General features: G+C 43.5%; 1 protein-coding gene across 10 annotated transcripts in view; it reads left to right on the forward strand.

Moving 5' to 3' along the window:
• Positions 1-12,122, forward strand: part of RASGRP3 (RAS guanyl releasing protein 3) — a 110,884-nt gene that overhangs the window by 28,921 nt on the left and 69,841 nt on the right. For 5 of the 10 annotated variants that reach the window (XM_045979669.1, XM_045979666.1, XM_045979675.1 and 2 more), the window contains exons 2-3: positions 391-562; positions 1,381-1,520. The exons of 2 other annotated variants lie outside the window; for them this stretch is intronic. The gene's annotated coding sequence lies outside the window, so the exon portion shown is untranslated. Of the gene's footprint in view, positions 1-390; positions 563-1,260; positions 1,521-12,122 lie in introns of those variants that run through there. 3 more of the 10 variants (XM_045979668.1, XM_045979671.1, XM_045979672.1) reach the window with 3 other exon arrangements.

Raw genomic sequence — 12,122 nt, forward strand, 5'->3', positions numbered from 1 at the left:
TTTGAAGCTTGCAAAACATTTTTCTGTTTACACTTTGGTCACTCACATGTTGGTAACAAATTAGTCCCCTGAAAGAATGGCAAGACTGAGAGGTTTTGGTTTTCTGTTGTTGTTGTTGTTGTTATTCTGGAAAAACACTCTATCCTCTTATGGAGGGAAACTTCTGGTTTGATTAATTTTGTAAATAATTATGAGACAAAACCCAGATATGGAAGATTGCCCACACGAGCTCCTCTGTTGAGTAATATCTCACTTATTAAAAATCAAGGTTGACAGTTTAACAGGCTCATTATGGTGCAGAAATCCCCTGGGGCATTTTAACCTCTTAACATCTTTTTTGGATGTTCAGTTTGCCAAATGAGCTAACTGCCTGTCATACCTACATTCTAGCCTGCTCGGGCGCTGCTGTTAGAAGGTGGCACAAGAGGTCAGGTGCCATCCAAAGCCAGAGCGTCCACAGGCTTTCCTCGGAGAGGGGGAACCTCAGCTCAGGTGAGAAGTACGAATTCAACAAGGCTCCCAGAACGTCTGCCACCTTCGGGAGCCGCACAGGAAACAGCAGGTCGGTTCAACTTCCTAACACCGAGGGGGGTAGCAGCACATCTGTAAAGTGGCTTGTAAATCTTGTGATCATTTCTGTTTCCACTCTTGATCCCCCCGCTGAGAGTCTCAACGGCTCTGCTGGGCGCACCCCCAAATGTTGATAAGCCCCAACAGATAACTACAGTGTGCGGAAGCTCGGTCTCAGGTTACCTGAAAGTCATTTCCATGGGCTCTAGACAAAGCTGCCTCTGATAGTCTTCCTAAACCCCTCACCCACTCACCCCTCAGCCTCGCCCGGCACAGCAGCCCTGGCCTTCGAAATTAAACCTAAACATCCTGAGACGGTTAGTCCGCCTTCCTCACAGCAGGCTGCCCAGTCTTACAGCTCTTCCCACGAACCGGAGCCTGGATGCTGAGCAGACAAAACCAAGATGGAGCAGCATCTTGATGGACCCTGGGGGCACCTGGACACAGCATGGTTTCCACCTGCTGCGCCGGCGGTCTGTGCCTCCTTCTTCCTGCTGCTCAAGAACCCCAGTGAAAACCTGACGGGATGAGAGAACACAGGATCTGCAGCTCCTCTCCCCACACCCCTCCCCACCCCTCCCCACCCACCCCCTCACCCCTCACCCCCCCACACACACATCAACTTTCCACTTGCAGTGACCTGCCCTTCAGGGTGACTTATCAGCTGTTTGGGGTTTGCCACTGAAAGAAAACAAATTGTGGAATGCACCGCTCTGCATGCTAATGAAATGGCTGAGCCAGCTCAGGGGTTATGAGGCTTGTGAATTAGGAGAATAATGATCTTCAGTTTCTGACCTCCTGGCACGGCAGCAGTATTTATCAGGAGGCGCATGTGACTGGTTAAGACACAGAGCCACAGCTTGAAGGAAACAGCTGCTCGAGGCATGCTCCAGCACTTAGCAGCAGGACAGGCAGGGTGCTGATGTGAGGAGGACGACAGAACCGCCCCAGTAAGTAACTGGAGAACTTTTGAGAGAGAGAGAGAGGGAGGGAGAGAGAGAGAGCGTGTGTGTATTTTGCAAGGCACTGACAAATTTTAATTTTGATCTTGGTTTCCATGTGGCATTCAAGGAGGTATTTTATTTATGTTATCTGTTGTTAATAGCCATTTGAGTTTTTATTGATTTAGAGTTATTATTATTATTTTTAGAATCTGTCATTTGCAGCAATGTTTTATTCTAACTATAAGGGTGAGTAAGACATTTTGCTTGATTCCTACCTAGGAAGCTGCGAGTTGATTTCCTGGTGTCTGGGATTTTTATGGTCTGTGGTGGTTTAGGTTCAAAGCCAAGATTTAGATTATGAAGAAGAGAGCTTACAATAAAGTGGACTGATGACTGGATTTGATTTGAATCGATTTCACCACTGAAATTTGAAAAAAAATAGTGCTTTGAGAAAGGTGTATGTCTCAATTGGTCGGTCAGCTTGGGAAACGATCTCATTTAATGGTGTATAACAACCTGCAATACAGAAAACTAACAGAACGATATGTAGATTTAGATAAGGAAGCATTTGTGTGTGTGTGTGTGTGTGTGTGTGTTCAGGCATGCTTTCCAACTCACTGAAAATACATTTTATAGCTCTTTTAGGGAACAAGTCAATTCAACCTCATTACTTTAAAGCTAATTTTTTTAGTCACTCCCTGGTCCTCCTGACTTTAGATCAGGGAAAGTTAGCATTTTGATGATGCTCAGTGTCCCTCCTTGTTGATGACCTGGATGATAAAAGTGTTGCCTGTGGCTGATGATCAGCTCTGGGGGCTGGAGAGCCGGCTTCCAAGTAACAGACCTGCTCTCTCTGGGGTTCATTCAGCTGGCTAGAGCTTCTCTCCGGAGAGCAGCACAGCAGGCACCATGCCGGAATGAGGCTGGTGTTCAGGCACTTAGGTCTTTCTGTGGTAGTCGCCAGCCAGGACGTTTAAGAAAGGAAAAGGGGAAAGGGAGAGGACAGAACCCGGAATCAGTGAGGTAAACCTCTGGAAGTGACAGGCTTTTGAATCAGAGCCCTGGGGGAGAGATAACCAAACAAGTTCCTTTTTCTGGAGTGCCTGGACATTAGGAAGAGAGGCGGGGGCAGGTTGTTTTGATTCCATTCGTACCAAACAGTTGTTTTGCTTGAGACAAGCACAGGGTATTCCGAAGTGTTTGTTTCCCCCAGGTGACTGACGGAGGGTCAGATAGGCTCAAGGGGTCCAGCTGTCTTGCCGTTTCTGCTCCCGGCCTGGAGGGAGCTCTGCTCTCCCTGCAGCCCCTCCACCCGTGGGAGGCAGAGGACGGACTGAAAATGACCAGAGCATGCCGGGCCTGCGGCGGCTTCCCCCGGTGCAGCTGGTCTTGGGTACCACTTCAGTCAAAGATCTGGGACGGGTGCACCTTCAGACGCCCATCTGTAAAAGGGGCTAGTCTGGCCCTGGGAAGTTTCTCCTCTTCTTCTCCTTAAAATGAAGAAGAGTCTACAAGACCTGGAATGGTCAACGAGCAAAAAATTCCTTTTTATGCCATTTATGTGAGGGCCTTGATTTAGCTCATGGCCGTGTGGCTCAGTGACTTCCCTGTTGGCTGGCGGGGCTGCCCATTGGGCCACTTTTTAGGGGAGTTTGCTCTAGAATGTACCATTTAGTGCATCCGTTTCAAAGTTGAGAAGATTATAACACATTTCTCTGGGTCAAAGGGCTAGTTTGTTGCAGAGCCAGCAAAGAGGGCTCAAGGCTTCCGCCACTATTATTATATTATAATTATAACATTAATCCTAATAATTATAACTTACATTTACTGTGCACTTACTCTGCCAAATGATGTGCTAAGCAATGTATTCATTTTTATATAATCTTCACAATACATCTGTGTACTAGCTATCATTATTCCAATTTTATAAATGGAGAAACTAAAGCCTCAGGGTCCCCTTTGGCCACTGGGCAGTCCATGGCACAGACAGAAGCGGCTCCTGGATCTGATTCCAGAAACTGCACACAGGAAAAAAAAAAAAAAGCATGGAACACATACACTGATCCCACACATTCAAACTTAAAAGCGTAATGCTTAATGAAGTGCTTAACTGAATGCAAATGAGAACATTTCAGTTGCACACAGACACACACACAACGCACACACCCTGCGGGAAGGCTCTTTCGAATGCTCCCTGGCAGGAAGGGCGAGGTTTCCCCTTGTGACAGTCCAGGCCCGAGCTGTTGAGATCACTGACCTGCTGCGTGTTTTTCTCGCTGAGAGTAGTTCAGGGATGGCTCTCCCACTGGGAAGAACGGCACGTTGGAGCTTTACCGTCAGCCTGGAGCACTGCACGGTCCCTGCCCTTTCTGGCCTTTGCCTCAGCTTTTCCTGTCACTCCTTTCCTTTGGAGGACAGCTGCTCCACCCCTGCCGCACCCCAATAGCTGGCTTCTGGTGATAACACTGTTACCAGACCTGTTCATTGTTGTTCCACCTGGAAGGCCGGTTGTCCCAGCAGGTGGTGGTTATTCATGAATAGAAACAATGTATCCTTCCATCTGTTTGCTCCTGCTGTTCTGAGTCTGAGGGGCAGGTTAGAGGCTGGAGGGGATGAGGTGAGGGTGGAGAGGCCTGCTTTTTTTCTGTCAAAGGAAATGCTGCCTGCTTGGCCTTTGCCCAGGTACATTCTTCTCCGTGCACCTGTCGCGTAGCTAAAGACTGATGATTCTTCACTTGTGGGCCATGAACCTGAAGCTTCTCTGGGTCATCAGCCAGACAGAGACCAAGCCCTTAAAGAAACAATAGTTCTTGGGGCACCTGAGTGGCTCACTTGCTTAAGAGTCTGCCTTCGGTTCAGGTCATAATCCCAGGGTCTTAGGATCAAGCCCCACATGGGGCTCCTTGTTCAGCGGGGAGCCTGCTTCTCCCTTTCCCTCTGCCTCCTTCTCCCCCTGCTTGGGCTCTTTCTCTCTGTCAAGTAAATGAATAAAATCCGAAAGAAAGTAAGAAAGAAAAAGAAAGAAAGGTGTAGTTCTTGAACCCTTCTAAAAACTTAATTTGGTTCCTCCCTGTCGTTAAATGTCCAAATTAGGGCTGGTAATGAGAAAAAGTACTGAGTGATACATAGACAGCAGAAGGGCCCTGTGCTTAATCAGGAAGAAAATTAAGTCTGGAGACCAGTCATGGATGTCTTTGAGAAAGTTAGCAATTTTTTTTTCAAGGTTGTTACATGTCAAGATTACACATTCTGAAGGTCAAGCTATTTACAGCAAGAAAGGGGAATTTTTAATCAACTTGTCTTGTCACCTGCCGATGCTTCTAAACCAGCTCCAGAGAAGTCACCAAAACAGTCTGCTAAACCAGAACCACTGGAAATTACCTCCAGTTCTTGCTGGGAATAGCTTATTCCATGGCAGTGGGTACAGTCCAGTGCGATAAACAGAGACACATGAGACAGATTCAAAATCACCGCAGAGTTTGTAAGTTCTACTCCAGAGCCGGTTTAAAGCAAAATAAAGTGTTTGGTTATCTTCTTGGGAGCTTTTAGGATGAGGAAACAAAATTTGTGATACCCTGTTGGTTGGCTTTGTTTCTTTGTTTTTCCAGATGGTGTGTTCCAAAGAACCTGTTACCAGAGTTCCCTCCCCTGGGTCCCACTTCCCCTTTGCACTGATTGCTCATTTACAGTCCCTAGAGTTGTTCCCATTCCCTTCCTCTGATGGATTTGAAAGTCTGGGGTTTTGTTTGTTTGTTTGTTTTCGTAGTTGTAAATGATCACGTAGCATCTCTGAGTCTGTGTAGGTTTGCTGTGTTTGATCTTGAGTCCATTTGTAGTATCTAGAAGACCAACTCCTGCATTTATACTGGAATGTTCTTTGCCACAATCCTGTGAAAGAGGGAGGGCATCATCACCACGGTTCACAGTGAGGAAACTGAGAATAAGGCCAAGTGAGTGACAGGGAACCAGTCCCTGACAGAGCTCAACGAAATCCTCCGTCCTCTGACTCTGAATAGTACTAGCTAGAGAATTGTCCTCTGTGATCAAAAGTGCCGTAATTGTATTATTTCTGGTGGGCAAAGGGTAAATGGGAGACTGATTCAGAATGTACCATCTTGTGCATGCCAGTGAGGGTATCTGCGCAGTATTTCTTTTTTTTTTTTTAAGATTTTATTTATTTTATTTAACAGACAGAGATTACAAGTAGGCAGAGAGGCAGGCAGAGAGAGAGGAGGAAGCAGGCTCCTTGCTGAGCAGAGAGCCCAATGCGGGGCTCGATCCCAGGACCCTGAGACCATGATCTGAGCCCAAGGCAGAGGCTTTAACCCACTGAGCCACCCAGGCCCCCTCTGCGCAGTATTTCTAAACGAACTTAGTGGTCGTTTTCCTCCCCTGCACACACAGTGTGGTTAAGTTGGGGTCCTACTAACTAGGGCATGATATAATATTCAACTTCTATAAGGGATCTGGGGTTTTTTGTTTGTTTGTTTGTTTGTTTTAGGTACAAAAAAATGCAGCCTGTTGTTCAGCATGCCACTCCCATTGTCCCACAAAACCGTCAGCAGTCTTGGAATCCTCCTGGTTACAGTACCCGGACTCCCATGGGAAATGTATAAATCTGACTACTAGGAACCGGGTCCGCTGTGGCTATTTGCCTCCACAAAGTTACCTCAAGAGTCCTAGCTTGCTAGGATAATTGAGCATCTCCACTACTAGTCCGTTTTCTGTTATGGTCACCCAGTTCATTGTATAACAATGTTATCTGTGTGTTAGCAAGGTCATAAACATGACAGCGTCCAATGCCTGATGATTTTACAATGTAGCTGCACATTTTAATGACTGTGACTTAGAGGTGGGGGTGGGGGGAAGCAAGGGAACCGCCCTTTGACAGTAATAGCCATTACAGTCTTTCTTTCTAAAGTTGCCCCCCCTTTTTTAGTATGAATGTGAAAGGTAGCCTTCTTTGAATTTAAAAAATCCTGAAAAACATTTAATTCATGAATTGACTCAAAGAATGTTCTTCTTAGTAACTACTGTAATAATCAGAACTTTCTGTACCTCTCAAGAGGACAAAAGGGGAAAGAACATTTTTTAAAAAGCGGGAAAGAAAGAAAATGAAATGGTAGATTCAAGGGTTGGTGTCCTGGGGGCGCCTGGGTGGCTCAGTTGGTTAAGTGTCCAACTTTTGGTTTCAGCTTGGGTCATGATCTTAGAGTCATGGGATGAAGCCCCATGGGGGGCTCTGTGCTCAGTGCAGAGTCTGTTTGAGATCCTCTCTCCTTTCCCTCTGCTATCTCTCTCTCTGTCTCTCAAATAAATAAATAAAATCTTAAAAAACAGAAAAAAAAAACCCAACCAAAACCTTGTGTCCTGGATTTCAGTGTGTAGAGTAGGAAGTAATAAACCTGATACCCCTCTTGTAATTGGTGAATTCAACTCAGTATACAAATGATTTATGTAACTGCAGGTACCCCATCATCTTGGAAGTTTCCATGGGATCAAATTGGTCGTTTTATTTTTTGAAGGCTCATCTATTCCAACTGCTGGCCTATCTTTACACTTAATTTAGTGCTGCTTTAAAAGGACGTGTCCCTACCCCACAAAATATTCCAAGACCCATGCCGAGATCATTGTATCATTGATTTGTTTTTGTGTTGTAAGTGTTTATAAGAGAATGCGTTCTGGGTATGGTCTTTGATAGAGAACTAGTGATGGGGAAAATAACACGGAAAAACATTCGTCATTAATTCCAGAACTTCATTTTAGTTACTACCTTGCTGCTGCCTCATTGTTTCAAAAATCACAGACGAGGTCTTTGTACTGTGGTCGCGACCTTAGCAATTGATGAAAGGGCCAGAAGGAAGTCAAGGGGCTGGAGAAGAATTCAAGCAAAGAGGACATCAATCTGTCATGGAATCAGAGGAGAAAGCGAGCAAGCAAGCAAGTGGCAGGGAGGGAGAGAGAGAGAGAGAGAGAAAGAAGGAGGGAGGGAGGGAGGAAGGAAGGAAGGAAAGAAGGAGAGAAAGGAAAGAAAGGGAGAAAGTGGAAAAAAGGCTGTTTAGCCAGTCTGTTGTTTTGAGAGAGTAGTAATTTTCCTTTCATCTAACAATTCAAAATGAGCTGAACCAATTTTCCTTGGAGAATTTTATGTAAGTTCACTTGAGGAAGGTACCACCTAGGGATCTGTTCCTTTTTAAGAATTGACACACTGGGTTTTTTGTTTGTTTGTTTTTGTTTTGTTTTGTTTTGTTTTGTTTTTAAGATTTTATTTATTCATTTGACAGACAGAGATCCCAAGCAGGCAGAGAGGCAAGCACAGAGAGAGGAGGAAGCAGGCTCCCTGCTGAGCAGAGAGCCCAATGCGGGGCTTGAGCCCATGACCCCCGGGATCATGATCCGAGCTGAAGGCTCACTGAGCCACCAAGGCACCCCTGACACACTGGTTTGACAGAACTTTCTGGGCTTAGAGTCAAGGAGCTAGGAAGGACAAACAGCCTTCCCCAGCCATACTCTATCAACTTGCCCATGACTATCAAGGAGTAATGTTCTCAAATCTCAAGTTAATATAGAATTCTGAAGCTCAAAAACTATCAAGAATTTAAAACCATTTTAAAATAGAAGAACTGAGTGTAGTTTCCATACTTGGTTCTGGAAAAATCATACCCTGGCTTCAATTTGACTGAACTTAGGATTCTGCTTTCCTTTCGGTTCTGCTTTTCAAAAGTAGAAAGTATTTCATGTATGCGTGGAATGCCTGCCACTCAAAATCATATGAGTTGACAGGATGTTTTGCAGATCCTTGTTTGTTTACGGCAAGGACAGTGCTCCGTCTGAATGGCAGTGCTCTCCATTTCTCTGTTGTCTCCTTCTCTCCCCACTCACTCAGGTTCTAAGATGAATCCATCTCTCTTTCCTTCTGTAGTTAGCATCTAAACAGAATCTGCGGCTGGGAGAGGAAAGAAATGGGTATTTCTTTTCACAACTCCCAGAGGTAAACTTCATCACTGTTGCTCTTACAGAAGAGAAAACTAAATTTCAGAGAGGTTGAGTATCCTCCGTAGGGTCACGAGCCAGCGAGTAGCGAAGCCAAGATTCTGGTCCAAGTTTGCCCGTAAACAAAGTACGTACCTTTTCTATTGAACTTCACGTGTCTCTCACTATATTTATGTTAAAAACTGCTGCTCACTGTGGAAAGGGTAGCCTTTCTGTGGAGTCTGGATTCTGCTGGCTTTGCCATGCAACCAAAGTTACGTCATGCTCGATACATAGCCCTTTCCATTAGAGGGATGCTGCTAAATGACAAAAAAACTTCCTAGGACTCTGGGTTCATGAGTGCGTCCTGCAGTCTCCTCTTAGCCTCTACCCAGAATGCAATCATCCTGTTCCTGTTGCTGAGGTGTTCTTTCAACTCTGGTCCTCTGAACCTTGGGCTGGTTCTCTTCCAGAGCCAAGCCTCTGGCTCTGCTCGAAAATCATGACACTATCTCAGATGATGACAGGTATAAAAAAGACCATGACCAAGGATCTGGATGATTAGCCAGCAATGACAGTTTGCTTTAAATTATATTTGGTTTTTATAAGAAGTGACATAATATTGGCATCAAATGACGCAGTCATACTCACTTAATAAATTGTGTCTTGGGACCATGATTACAAATAGATAAAAGGATGAAGCAGACCTTGAAGCAGGACCAGTGGAACATATCTCATACTATTTTAATTCTCTGGGGTTTTAGAAGAAATATTTCCTTCACCCTCTCTTGGAAGCTGCAGGAACTTTGGTTGACTTAAGTCAGTCATGGTGGTTTTATTGTGTAAGATTTGAGGTTTTATCTTTTTGGCTATAAGCTTGACTGAGAAATGTGCACGCCTAAAACTCTGCAACTAGGTGGAATATTCTCTCATATTAGAGAGGCCAATATGTTTGGAAAACTGTTTTGAGTTTTAATCCTCAGATAGAATAATTTTAGTCAACCAAAAGTCATCAAAGCATCAGTCAGTATGGTCTAGTTTATGAGACTTCTTATGTAGAAGCCAGAGTTTACATTTACATAACAAAAGTAAGAGGGGGAAAAAGGCCCCAAAAATATTTTCATACAATTAATTTGGCAAGTGTTTTTAAACATATGCATTGTGTTGCTTGTTATATATATAAGACGTTACCTTACAGGATATTACCACCTAGTTAACATATAAATATTCTTAAAAACTGTTGTGACAATCATGACACACAAATACTTGGTCTATAAAAGGGGCTCGTGTAGAGTTTTATGGAAGTTGGCAAAAGGGACATGTCTATATATCTGGCTGAGTCAAAGAAGGTTCCCTTGGACCAGTGACATTTGAACTAGGTATAAAAGGATAAGTAATCACTATCCGAGGAGAAAAAAGAATATATTTTGAAAGTCTTCTTTCGGGGCACCTGGGTGGCTCAGTCTTTAAGCATCTGTCTTTGAATCAGGTCATGATCTCAGGATCCTGGTATCGAGCCCTGCATGAGGCTCCCTGTGAAGTGGAGAGCCTGCTTCTCCCTTTCCCACTCCCCCTGCTTGTATTTCCTCTCTCTCTCTCTCTCTGACAAATAAATAAATAAAATCTTAAAAAAAAAAATAGAAAGTCTTCTTTCCATGAAGAATATGTAATTTGGTAGAGTTGAATCAGAGGGTACATGTTAGAGGGGGAACTGGGGAAAAGGCCCAAAGATAAGGTGGTTCTGATGGCTAAGGGTAGTGTGTGCCCTTTTGAAGCATTTAGATTTTTTAATTTAACTTAATTTATCTATTTGACAGACAGAGATCACAAGTAGGCAGAGAGGCAGGCAGAGAGAGAGATGGGGAAGCAGGCTCCCTGCTGGCAGACAGCCTGATGCAATGCAGGGCTTGATCCCGGGACCCTGGGATCATGTCCAGAGCTGAAGGCGGAGGCTTTAACCCACTGAGCCACCCAGGCGCCTGAAACATTTAGATATTTTTGAGGACCATTGAAAGTCTTTAAAAAGTTTTTTATTATAGAAAATTGCCAACATATACAAAAGTAGACAGAATAATAAAACGAACCCCCATGTTGTTATTCATTACCTGACTAACAATTTTTAATGGCCATTCTTGTTTCATTTCTATACCCACAGATGTTCTCTTGTTCCCATATTAGTTTTTTTTTTAAGATTTTATTTATTTATTTGACAGAGAGAGATCACAAGTAGGCAAAGAGGCAGGCAGAGAGAGTGAGAGGGAAGCAGGCTCCCTGCCGAGCAGAGAGCCTGATGTGGGACTCGATCCCAGGACCCTGAGATCATGACCTGAGCAGAAGGCAGCGGCTTAAACCACTGAGCCACCCAGGCGCTCCCCCCCCCATACTAGTTTTGACACAAATCTCAGACATTTAATCATTTCACTTGTAAATATTTTGGTGTGTATTTCTAAAAGATAAGTTATCTTTTGAAAAACCCATGAGGTCATTAATACATCTCAAATAATTAATAATTTACAAGTTTTGTTATAGCTTGTCAAAGAAGTGATATGAATATATTTGTAATCTGGAAAGAAAACTCTGGAGGCAATGAGGGGAATAAGTCGAAAAAATATTCCAAAAATATTTTTGGAAAAAGTACCAAACCAATAGAGGACTCCAGAGATGGGTTTGAACCAGCCAATAGTGATGGAGAAGGTGGAGGAATTTTCAGAGTACTTAAAAAGTAAATTGGCAATTCTGGAGATCAATTAGGTATGGGGTGAAGGGGAGTAAGAAGAAAAATTTGGAGAACCAGCGTATGAATACACCAATAACTGATAGAGTGTAGGGAGTCCTTGAAAAGCAATTCAGCCTGGTTTTTCATTAGCCAGAGATATGTGGAAACAAATCCAAAAAAATATCTTCCTCAAACAAAACTTTCAGACTTGGAACATTCGGAGTAATTTTGAGTGTCCCATTTTAAGAAAGACATTTATAAAAGTTAGGAAACAGCCAGATAACATCTGGAATGTTCAAGAGGATAGGGGAGCCACTTGGACAGATTGATAACTAAGATCTCTTTAGTTTACAACTGATAATAGTTACAAAATCATAAAGGCTAATGAACATGACTTGTTCATCAAATCCCCAAACACTAAAGTTTTGAAAGATGTGAATTTAAAATAATGGAAGAAGGGGTGCCTGGGTGGCTCAGTGGGTTAAGCCTCTACCTTCTGCTCAGGTCATGATCTCAGGGTCCTGGGATGGAGCCCCACATTGGGCTCTCTGCTCAGCAGGGAGCCTGCTTCCCCCTCTCTCTCTGCCTGCCTCTCTGCCTACTTATGATCTCTGTCTGTCAGATGAATAAATAAAATCTTTTAAAAATAAAAAATAAAATAAAATAATGGAAGGAATTTTTGCACACTTTATGATGAAAATGTTCAAACAAACAAAAAACTTGAAAGAACTGTATAGTGAATGTCCATGTGCCACCAATTCAAGTTTATCATTAACAATTTACTACGTTTACTTTTTCACATCTATCCATTCATCCGTCCTTCTATCTATCCATTGATTCATCCTTTTTTTTCCCCCAAAATAAGTTGCAGACAGCAGTGCACTTCATTTCTAAATACTTCTTCAGTCATATCTTTAACT

The sequence above is a fragment of the Meles meles genome, chromosome 15 (assembly GCF_922984935.1).
Source record: "Meles meles chromosome 15, mMelMel3.1 paternal haplotype, whole genome shotgun sequence".
Lineage (NCBI taxonomy): Eukaryota > Metazoa > Chordata > Mammalia > Carnivora > Mustelidae > Meles > Meles meles.